The following is a 9,910-nucleotide window of genomic DNA, read 5'->3' on the forward strand; positions in this document are numbered from 1 at the left end:
GGATATTCATTGGAGAGAAATGCCTATAAGGTCTATGTGATTGATCAAAAGAAGATTATGGAAAGTACATATGTGACTTTTGATGATGACAAGTGTCCAGGCTTGGAATGCTGATGATAATGTCCAGTCATACCAATAATGAAGAAAATGATGAAGGCACCAGTCAACAAACTCACAAAAGGAAGTGAGATATAAGTCGCACTAGAGAAGCAATTATTGGTGATCCTACTGCTGGTGTGAGAACTAGAAGTGCAACTGCTAATGAGTGTCTACATGCATGCTTTTTGTCTCAAGTAGAGCTTAAGAAAACTGAAGAAGCTCTAATGGATCCTGATTGGATATCTGCCATGCAGGAAGAGTTGAATCAGTTTGAAAGGAACAAAGTTTGGGGATTCGTTCTTGCACCAAAGAACAAAAGTATAATTGGAACAAAATGGGTATTCAGGAACAAGATGGATGAAAATGGTATAGTTACCAGAAACAAGGCAAGGTTGGTTGCTAAAGGCTACTCACTGGAAGAAGGGATTGATTGTGATGAAACTTTTGCTCCGGTTACAAGACTTGAAGCAATAAGGATTTTTCTAGCATTTGCTACATATTCAAATTTTAGAGTGTATCAAATGAATGTCAAGAGTTCCTTCTAAATGGTGAGCTAGAAGAAGAGGTTTATATGCAACAACCACTTGGCTTTGAAGATCCAGAATTTCCAGATTTTGTGAACAAGCTACTCAAGGCTCTATATGGACTAAAGTAGGCACCTAAAGCTTGGTATGATACATTATCAGAATTCCTACTTAAGCATGGTTTTACTAGATGGACTATAAAAAAACTCTCTTCTACAAGAAACATGGCGGTGATATGATCCTAGTTCAGATTTATGTGGATGATATCATATTTGGTTCCACAAATAAAAAGCTTTGCCAGAGATTCTACAAGCTTATGCAGAGTGAATATGAAATGAGTATGATGGGGGAATTAAGTTATTTTCTTGGACTTCAAAAAAAGTCAAAAAAGTGATGGAATCTTCATCATCCAAACTAAGTATGTCAAAGATTTATTGAAAAAGTTTGGCATGGTTGATTGTTCACCTGCATCTATGTTGAGTGGCATTTATGTCACTTTATTATGCTCTAATAAGCTTTGAATTGATGCATTTGTACTCAAGTTGTTAAGTGTTTTAATGTGTTTTCTAGTGTTTTTGCATTCCAGGCATTATCTAGGTAATTAGGTGAATTAGCATTTTTTTGGTGTTAATTTGGTGTCAAGGTGGTGTTGGAATAAAAGCTCGTGGAAAGCCGGCTCGAAGCAGCAAGGAAAAAGATGAAATCTGAGTTTTTCCCAGAAGGACGGCGCGCCCGCGCTGTGATAGCGCGAGCCCGCGCCAGGATTACAGAATGACAGCGCGCCCGCGCTGTATTAGCGCGCGGTCGCGCCGGTGCGAAAGTTTTGAATCCTGATTCCAATGCAATTCTAATTGGGAGACTTCCAGATTGATTAATGCTACTATAAATATTCAAATAAGAACGTTTTCATAAAGGAGATGTACTAGAGCGCAAGGAGAGCCTTAAGAAGACCGTATTAGCACAATTCAACGAAGACGAAGAAGATCTTATTTTTACTTGTGAATCTTTGTTTTAAGTTGTAACTTGGATGCTAGTTTTCTTAATTGTGAACCTTTACTCTTGTTTTGTACTTGGTTTTATTTATTCGTTATAAAGACTACGTTTGTTATACCATGCTTTCATCGGAACCCACGCTGATGATGAGTCGGATTATAGGCTAATCGTTATCGTGGGGTTCTAGCGGATTTATTTATGGATTTCTTTAGTTAAATTATTTCGATGCCTTAGTGTGTGGTGATTGTATGATAACCTAGTATTAGTTGTGCTTATTCGTCTTATAAGAGTCGCGAACTTATAAGATAGTGTATTAATTCTTAATGAAGCGACAATGAATTTAAGGATTTAGAACTTACCGTGCTAGCATAGGTTCATGTGTTATTGTTAGCATGATTCATAGGTAATTTTACCCATCTTACTTGCCCTGTGTAATCATGATAGATAACTTGTGCTTAAACGTTATGTTGTCAAATTCTATTGACATATAGGGTCTCAATATAATTGGTGTCTATTCATCTTCTATTTCTTTTGTGGATGTCTGGTAGTATGGTACTCGTGCAACGAAAGTTGGCATTTATCAGTTTCATGTTGTCTGATTAGTGTCATCACCATTACATGCTAAGGTTAAGAACAATAAGGCTATTGAATGAAGTATTTAATAAAGTTAGAGTCCCATATTTTCCATATATATTAATTCAACCAATCTTATTCCCTTAGTTATAATTGTTAGCTTAATTCTTAGTTATAAACAACCCAATTTGTTATCGTCTTAGCATTGAATATTAACCATAAATTGTTGCTTAAGTGCATGAATTAAATAATTAACCAACGCCAGTCTCTGTGGGATCGAACTAGAAATAATTATATATTACTTGCGAACGCGTATACTTGCATGAATTATTAGCGTGTGTTTAACTACTAACAAGTTTTTGGCGTCGCTGTCGGGGACTGCAGTGTTAATTTATAGTTTATGTGCTTTCCATTAGTGGTCGTTAAAGTTCATTGACTCGGACATTGTTACTTATTTGTTCCTTGTCTTATTTCAGGTACTCTAGCAAGGGTGTATGCATACGCGTTCGCGTACTCGTAAGAGAACACTGGATAAAGCCAAGGAAGAACTTGTGGTGGTTCGAAGGGAAGTTTTTAAGGAAGAAAAGAAGGTAGAAGAAGAAGAGAAAGTCGAGGAACCAGCTTTAGTAGAGATGGGTGATCAAGCAGAAAATCCTAAGGCTTTGATGGACTATTCTCAGCCTAAGATTAATGACATTTAGTCAAGCATCATCAGGCCAACCATCAGGGCTAATACTTTTGAGATCAAGTCAAGCACGATTCAGATGATATAGAACTCAGTTCAATTTGGGGGTTCTCCTACTGAAGACCCTAACATGCACATCAGGGATTTCATCAAGATTCGCGACACGTTTAAATTCAATGATGTGACTGAAGATGCTATCAAGCTACGACTCTTTCCATTCTCTCTGAGGGACAAGACTAAGTGCTGGTTATATTCTCTACTAGCAGGGTCTATCACCACTTGGGAAGATCTTTCTCAAAAGTTTCTCACTAAATTCTTCCCTATGGCGAAGAATGCTGCAATCAGGATTGCTCTTACTCAGTTTGCTCAGCATACTGGAGAATCTCTGTGTGAGGCTTGAGATCGATATAAGGAGATGTTAAGGAAGTGCCCACACCATGGCATGCCCGATTGAATGATTATTAAATGTTTCTACAATGGACTGGGTGCTACTTCTAGACCCATGCTTGATGCAGCATCAGGAGGAGCCTTGTGGGCTAAAAGTTACGATGAAGCTTATGAACTTATTGAACTGATGGCTGCTAATGAGTACTAGAATCCTTCCCAGAGACTGACTTAGGGAAAGGTAGCAAGAATTCTGGAGTTGGATGCAGCAACTGCTATAGCCACTCAACTTAAGGCTTTGATGATGAAGGTGGACACTTTGGCTAATTATGGAGTTAATCAAATCGCTAGTGTCTGTGAGCTTTGTGTTGGTGCCCACGAGACTGATCAGTGCGTAATTTCTAGTGAATCAGCTCAGTTCGTGAGCAACTTTCAGCTTTCGCAGCAACCTGTGCCAACCACTTATCATCCCAACAATCGCAATCATCCTAATTTCAGTTGAAGCAACACTCCAGATGTGGTTCAACATCCTTATCAGCAGTATTCGGCTAAGCAGTACAACCCCCCTGGTTTTCAGCAACCACAATATGCTCCAAGACAATAACTCCAGCTGCAACAAGCCAATGAAAAATCTGAATTAGAGGAGTTGAAACTTATGTGCAAGAGTCAAGCCACTTCTATCAAGACCTTGGAAAATCAAATTGGGCAAATTGCCAATGCCTTGCTTAATCGTCAGCCTGGTACACTACCTAGTGACACTGAAGTTCCAGGAAAGAGGGAAGCTAAGGAGCAGGTAAAGGCAATCACTTTAAAGTCTGGAAAGGTTGTGAATTCCGATCAAACTCAAGTGTTGACTGAAGAAGCGGAGGCTGAGAAAGAAGTAGAGCAGTAGGAAGTAGAATTGGAACCAAGGAAGACTACTGTTGAGAACACTCCTCCTGAGGGTAATACAGGGGAAACACAGATATATCCTCCACCGCCTTTTCCTAAGAGGCTGCAGAAGAAAAAGCTGGACAAGCAATTTGAGAAGTTTCTAGAGGTGTTCAAGAAACTTCATATCAACATACCTTTCGCTGAGGCTCTTGAGCAGATGCCTAGTTATGCGAAGTTTATGAAAGGTATTCTCTCTCGGAAAGTAAAGCTAGATGATTTAGAGACAGTCGCTCTCACAGAGGAATGCAGTGCTGTGCTACAACAGAAGTTACCTCCGAAGCTTAAAGATCCAGAAAGCTTCACTATTCCGTGTACTATTGGAAAAGTGTCTTTTGACAGATGCTTATGTGACTTGGGAGCTAGCATCGATCTGATGCCATTATCAATCTTCAAGCAGTTGGACTTACCTGATCCAAAACTGACTTGTATGACCTTGCAGTTAGCCGACCGTTCAATTACATATCCGCTAGGTATTGTGGAGGATGTCTTGGTCAAGGTTGATAAACTCATCTTCCCTGCTGATTTCGTAATTCTTAATTTCGAGGAGGATAAGAAGATTCCCATAATCTTGGGAAGACCTTTCTTGGCAACTGGCCGAACCTTGATAGATGTGCAGAAGGGTGAGCTTACGATGCGAGTGCTGGATCAGGATGTAACTTTTAATATGTTCAATGCTATGAAATTTCCTACGGAAAATGAGGAGTGCCTAAAGGTGGAATTGTTTGATTCTGTGGTCACTTCAGAACTTGATCAATTGCTAAGGTCCGATGCCTTAAAGAAAGCGTTATTGGGAAATTCAGATAGTGAAGATGATGAAGGTGAAGAACAATTGCAGTATTTGAATACTTCTCCCTGGAAGATGAATATATATATATGCCTTTTGAATCTATTGGAATGGAGGAATTGAACAAAACTCCTAAACGCCTCAAGCCATCTATTGAGGAAGCTCCCACTCTTGAGCTTAAGCCTTTACCTGAGCATTTGAGGTATGCGTTTTTAGGTGATGCATCTACTTTGCCTGTTATTATTGCATCTGACCTTTTAGGTAGTGATGAGGAAAAGCTTCTGAGGATTCTGAGAGAGTTCAAATCGGCAATTGGCTGGACTATAGCAGATATAAAGGGAATCAGCCCTTCTTATTGCATGCATAAAATTCTGCTAGAGGAAGGTAGCAAGCCTACGGTCGAGCATCAAAGAAGACTTAATCCAATCATGAAGGAAGTAGTGAACAAGGAAATTCTTAAGTGGCTAGATGTAGGAATCATCTATCCTATTTTAGACATTTCTTGGGTAAGCCCGATTCAATATGTGCCAAAGAAAGGTGGTATTACTGTGGTAGCAAATTAAAAGAATGAGCTTATTCCTACTAGAACAGTCACGTGGTGGAGAGTTTGCATAGACTACAGGAAGCTGAACAAGGCTATAATGAAGGATCACCTCCTTCTTCCTTTTATTGATCAGATGCTTGATAGATGGGATGGGCATGATTAGTATTGTCTTCTGGATGGCTATTCGGGTTACAATCATATTTGTATCGCTCCAGAAGATCAGGAGAAAACTACCTTCACTTGTCCATTTGGTACTTTCGCTTTCAGACGCATTTTTTTTGGTCTATGTGGTGCACCAACCACATTTCAGAGATGTATGATGGCCATCTTTTCTGATATGATTGGCCAGAATGTGGAGTTGTTCATGGACGACTTCTCTGTATTTGGCGATTCTTTTGATGAATGCTTGCAAAATCTTGGACACGTTCTCAAAAGGTGTGTTGAGACCAATCTGGTTCTCAATTGGGAGAAATGTCACTTTATGGTACGTCAGGGCATTATTCTCGGGCACAAGGTTTCTAGTAAAGGTCTAGAGGTGGACAAGGCCAAGGTGGGGGTCATTGAGAATCGTCCTCCACCTATTTCTGTTAAGGGAATTCGCAGTTTTCTTGGTCATGCGGGTTTCTATAGGCGTTTATGTTATTCCCTAATAATACAACATGAATTATAGAAGGGGGGTTGAATGTAATTCTGGCTTCTTTTTGATATTTATGAAAAATGGTTCTAACTTAACTTATTTCTAACTGTTTGATTTGCAAAGTGCGGAATACAGAGTTAAGTTAATCAAACATAAAGTAATAAAAATGCAGACGTTTAAAACTTTTTGGTGGATTTGAATGTATCTACCATATATATATATCAAGAGAACCCTGTGAAGCTTGAATAGCTCATAGATGCTTTACAAGTGAACAAACAAACTACAGAGAAATTCTACAGAATACAACTTACAAATGTTTCTCTGCTAAAAATGTGTTTGCTTAGTTAGTTTGTTCTACTAGCTTCACTTGGTTTATATATCACCAAGTTTACATGATAATAAGACAAGATAATAAAACAAAACCTATCAAGTCTAACTCCATGCTGCTTCACTACTCTATTCTAGCATCTTTGAATATCTTCATAATAGCATGGAAATGGTAATGCTTCTTTTTCTCAAAACCCTGCTAAACAGGCTGCCACATTCCTTTTACAAACACTCGACGCATGTGACTGTGTTGTCACTGTCAACAGATATTTGTATTAATCATCCGTCGGATACATGCTTGTTATCCGTCGGGTAGCCTTGTTGATCATCCGTCGGGTAGATTTGTTGATCATCCGTCGGGTAGCCATTTATCACTTGACTCCATTTCATTTGTACAGAATTACAAGACATCTTATATTTACATTTAATCAACCTATTTAGCACATGTACTAGTAGTCTACATGATTCATAAGCTACTACAAAATCTATACAAAGTTGTTTACAGAAATGTGCTACAGTACTTATTGTTACATAAGCTACTCACCCGGTGGATATCAATTAGTCATCTGTCGAGACTATATTGAATCATCCGTCGGGACTATAATTGATCATCCATCGGGTGCTACAAAATTCACTAAGTTAAATCTACTAAGGTGTTTTGTTTAGCTTATCAACAAGTACACAACATATTCCTAACAATCTTCCCAATTTATGTCTACTGGAATTCTAGCCATAAATTAAGAGAAACTTGATGATAATAAAACATCCTAAATATACAGTTTGAAAAAAAAATAGTAGATAAAACTAATAAGTGCTACAAATTGCTGAAAGTTGAACAGTGCAAAGTACACAAAGAAATTGCTCACAATTGTTATCAAGATGCTCTTCTAGTCTGAGCAGATAGAGCTATTTCCTTGATTATCTGGATTTCTTCCCAAGCCTTCTGTAGTTTTATTCAATTTGATTATGAAGTTATCTGTGGAATTCGAGTTCATCAGCTTTAGAGAGATTTAGCATTTCCTGCATTTCCAAAAGAGTCTAATTTCTAGAGATACTCAATTGGTCCTCCAATCTGAAGAATCTTCTAACACCTTTGTCATCCATGAATTCCATCAGCCAATAGGGCCTTAGATGCACTCTTCTTCCTGTAAAGAGAATAGATAGAGTTATTGGAAGTGCATCTTTGGCTCTAATACTCCTTAGTTCCTCAATCCTCTTTAGAACTATTCTTCTTGCAGTCACATTGTATCCAAAGTTCTTTTTGAAGGATGAGTAGACTTTAATCAGAACATATTGGCTTTCTTGGAGAATCTCGTGAAGAGGCCATATCATCTCTTTCCTTCCCTTGTATCTAAATACCAGTCTTTCAGGAAGATGTCTATAAGCATCAATTCCTCTTACTTCTTCCAGTTCATCCAAGTAGAGATTCAAGTCTAAAAATTCCTTGATATCACAAATGTACATGAGATCTCTCTTGTTGACTGTGGGTTGGGATTTGGTTAGAGCTTTGGATTTGAGAGATACATGCTTCACTTTCTTGCTAGCTCTAGTCTTTGTCTTCTTTATCTTGAAGATGGGTAAATTTAGCTCAGGAATTGGTAAACTATCCCAGTCTACTGGCTCATCCTTAGGAACAATTGGTTTACCATGAATATTTCTTGTTGGATCAACCACTTTGAATTCTTCAAATGCCACTGAGGGTTTTGATGTCTGAGTTGTAGTTGTAGGCTTTTTGGGAAATTGGTCTTCCAATTCCTCATCATTAAAGTTCACTTTCCTCTTGGAATGAAGTTTGTATCTAAATCTTCTTTTCTGCTGTGATTTTTCTTGCATTTCAGATCCTTAGGTTCAGTAATTACAGTTGGTTGTACAAGAAGTTCTGTTGTGGTTTTACAGCTTGAAGCTTGGCTAAGATAGTAGCTTGTTCTTTCTTTTGCTTTTGCTTCTTAGCATCCAAAGCAGCTTGCTTCTTTTCTAGCCTGATTCTTTCTTTCTCTTCCTTCTTAGCTTCCACAAACTGTGGGTGTCCAACCACCACACAAATCTCCTTACCATTTCTATAAATTTTGGAAATTCTTCTTTTCAATGCTGAATCAGTTCGATCCTTGTAGAATGCAATAGACCTAGCCAGCAACTTCTTCTCATCTGGCCTATGTTTTTCAAACACTGTATCCATGGGATTCTTGTTTGAAAACTTAGAGTAGTTCCTTTTGGCCTTCATGATGTGATCTTTCTTTGGAGATTTGATGCAGGAAGTTTGACCTCTTTCCAGATAGTTCATACTTATGTCATTTACAAAAATTTTCATGACTTTAGAATGATGATTGAAGACTTTGTTTAGCTTCTGAATTGGCCCAAACTTTTGTTAAATATCTGCATATATTTTTCTCCGTTTTTCTTTTATTTCCTTCTCTAGAGCTGTAACATCAAGCATCTTGGGATTTGATTTCAACTCAAGCTTTTCAGCTGCTAAATGGATTAGATCAATGTTATCCAACACTGGTGGCTTTGTGAAAGCAATTGTTGGCATAATCACTTTGCTGACTTGTATGTTTAGCACTTTTTGCTCCCCTTCGCTTCTTGATTCCCCTTGACTGAATAAGACAATTGAGCTTGCTTTCTCCCCCTTAAAAGAGGTTTCTTTCTCCCCCTTTTTATTATCAGCAAGTTGAGTAGAAGAAGGGATTTATACTGCCACTAGCCTTTGAAGCAAGTCTGTTTGTTATTCCTGATGTAGATGTATAGCTGTTAGAGAGGCTTCCATTACTGTCATTCTTTTCTCCAAGGAATCCGCCTTGGTGGCAAGATCAGTTTTCTTCCTTAATTGTCTTTTGATATCAAACATTGTAGCTTCTAGAAGTTTTGCATCTAATCTATCAGCTATATTCTTCTTCACTTGAGTGATCTCTCTTTTGATAGAAGTGATATCCTGATTGTGTTGGAAGCCATGGATTTGTTGTAGTTAGAGAGAAACAAGATGTGCTTGCATAAGCTTCTTGGTACTAGCATTTTTGGATGATTGAAGGGCAGACTGTATTTAACTGATAAGTTGGATGAGTGTGGTCTTGAAATGATGTTCATCACATTTCTTGGAGAAGGCCCATGATGGCATGCCTGATCTGGAACTAGGGCCTACTTCTCCCCCTATGTCCAATGGCTCTTCTTCACTTTCTTCATCCTCACCTCCAAAGAAATCTTCTGAACCACCAGTCTCATAGTCAATATCACCAGTTGTAGAGGGCAGAGCTGTGATTGCATCCTTTTCTCTTTGCATAGACTGTATGGTGTGTACCAAGTTTAGTATTCTTTCTGCATTATCATTGCCCTGTCCAGCTAGAAGTTGATATGCTTGAACAGGGTGAGTCAATGTCTCAGCATCCAAGGAGGTAGAATCTATAACAACTTGACTTTGCTGAGATAGTCCCTC

General features: G+C 38.4%; 1 non-coding gene across 1 annotated transcript; it reads right to left on the reverse strand.

Annotated features, from left to right (window-relative positions):
- Nucleotides 1-3,211: 3,211 nt before the first annotated feature.
- LOC141723042 (small nucleolar RNA R71) lies at nt 3,212-3,318 on the reverse strand. The gene has a single exon (XR_012576035.1). It is a non-coding gene; the product is annotated as a small nucleolar RNA R71 (small nucleolar RNA).
- Between the last annotated feature and the right edge of the window lie 6,592 nt (nt 3,319-9,910).

Source organism: Apium graveolens, chromosome 4 (genome assembly GCF_009905375.1).
Source record: "Apium graveolens cultivar Ventura chromosome 4, ASM990537v1, whole genome shotgun sequence".
NCBI classification, from domain to species: domain Eukaryota; kingdom Viridiplantae; phylum Streptophyta; class Magnoliopsida; order Apiales; family Apiaceae; genus Apium; species Apium graveolens.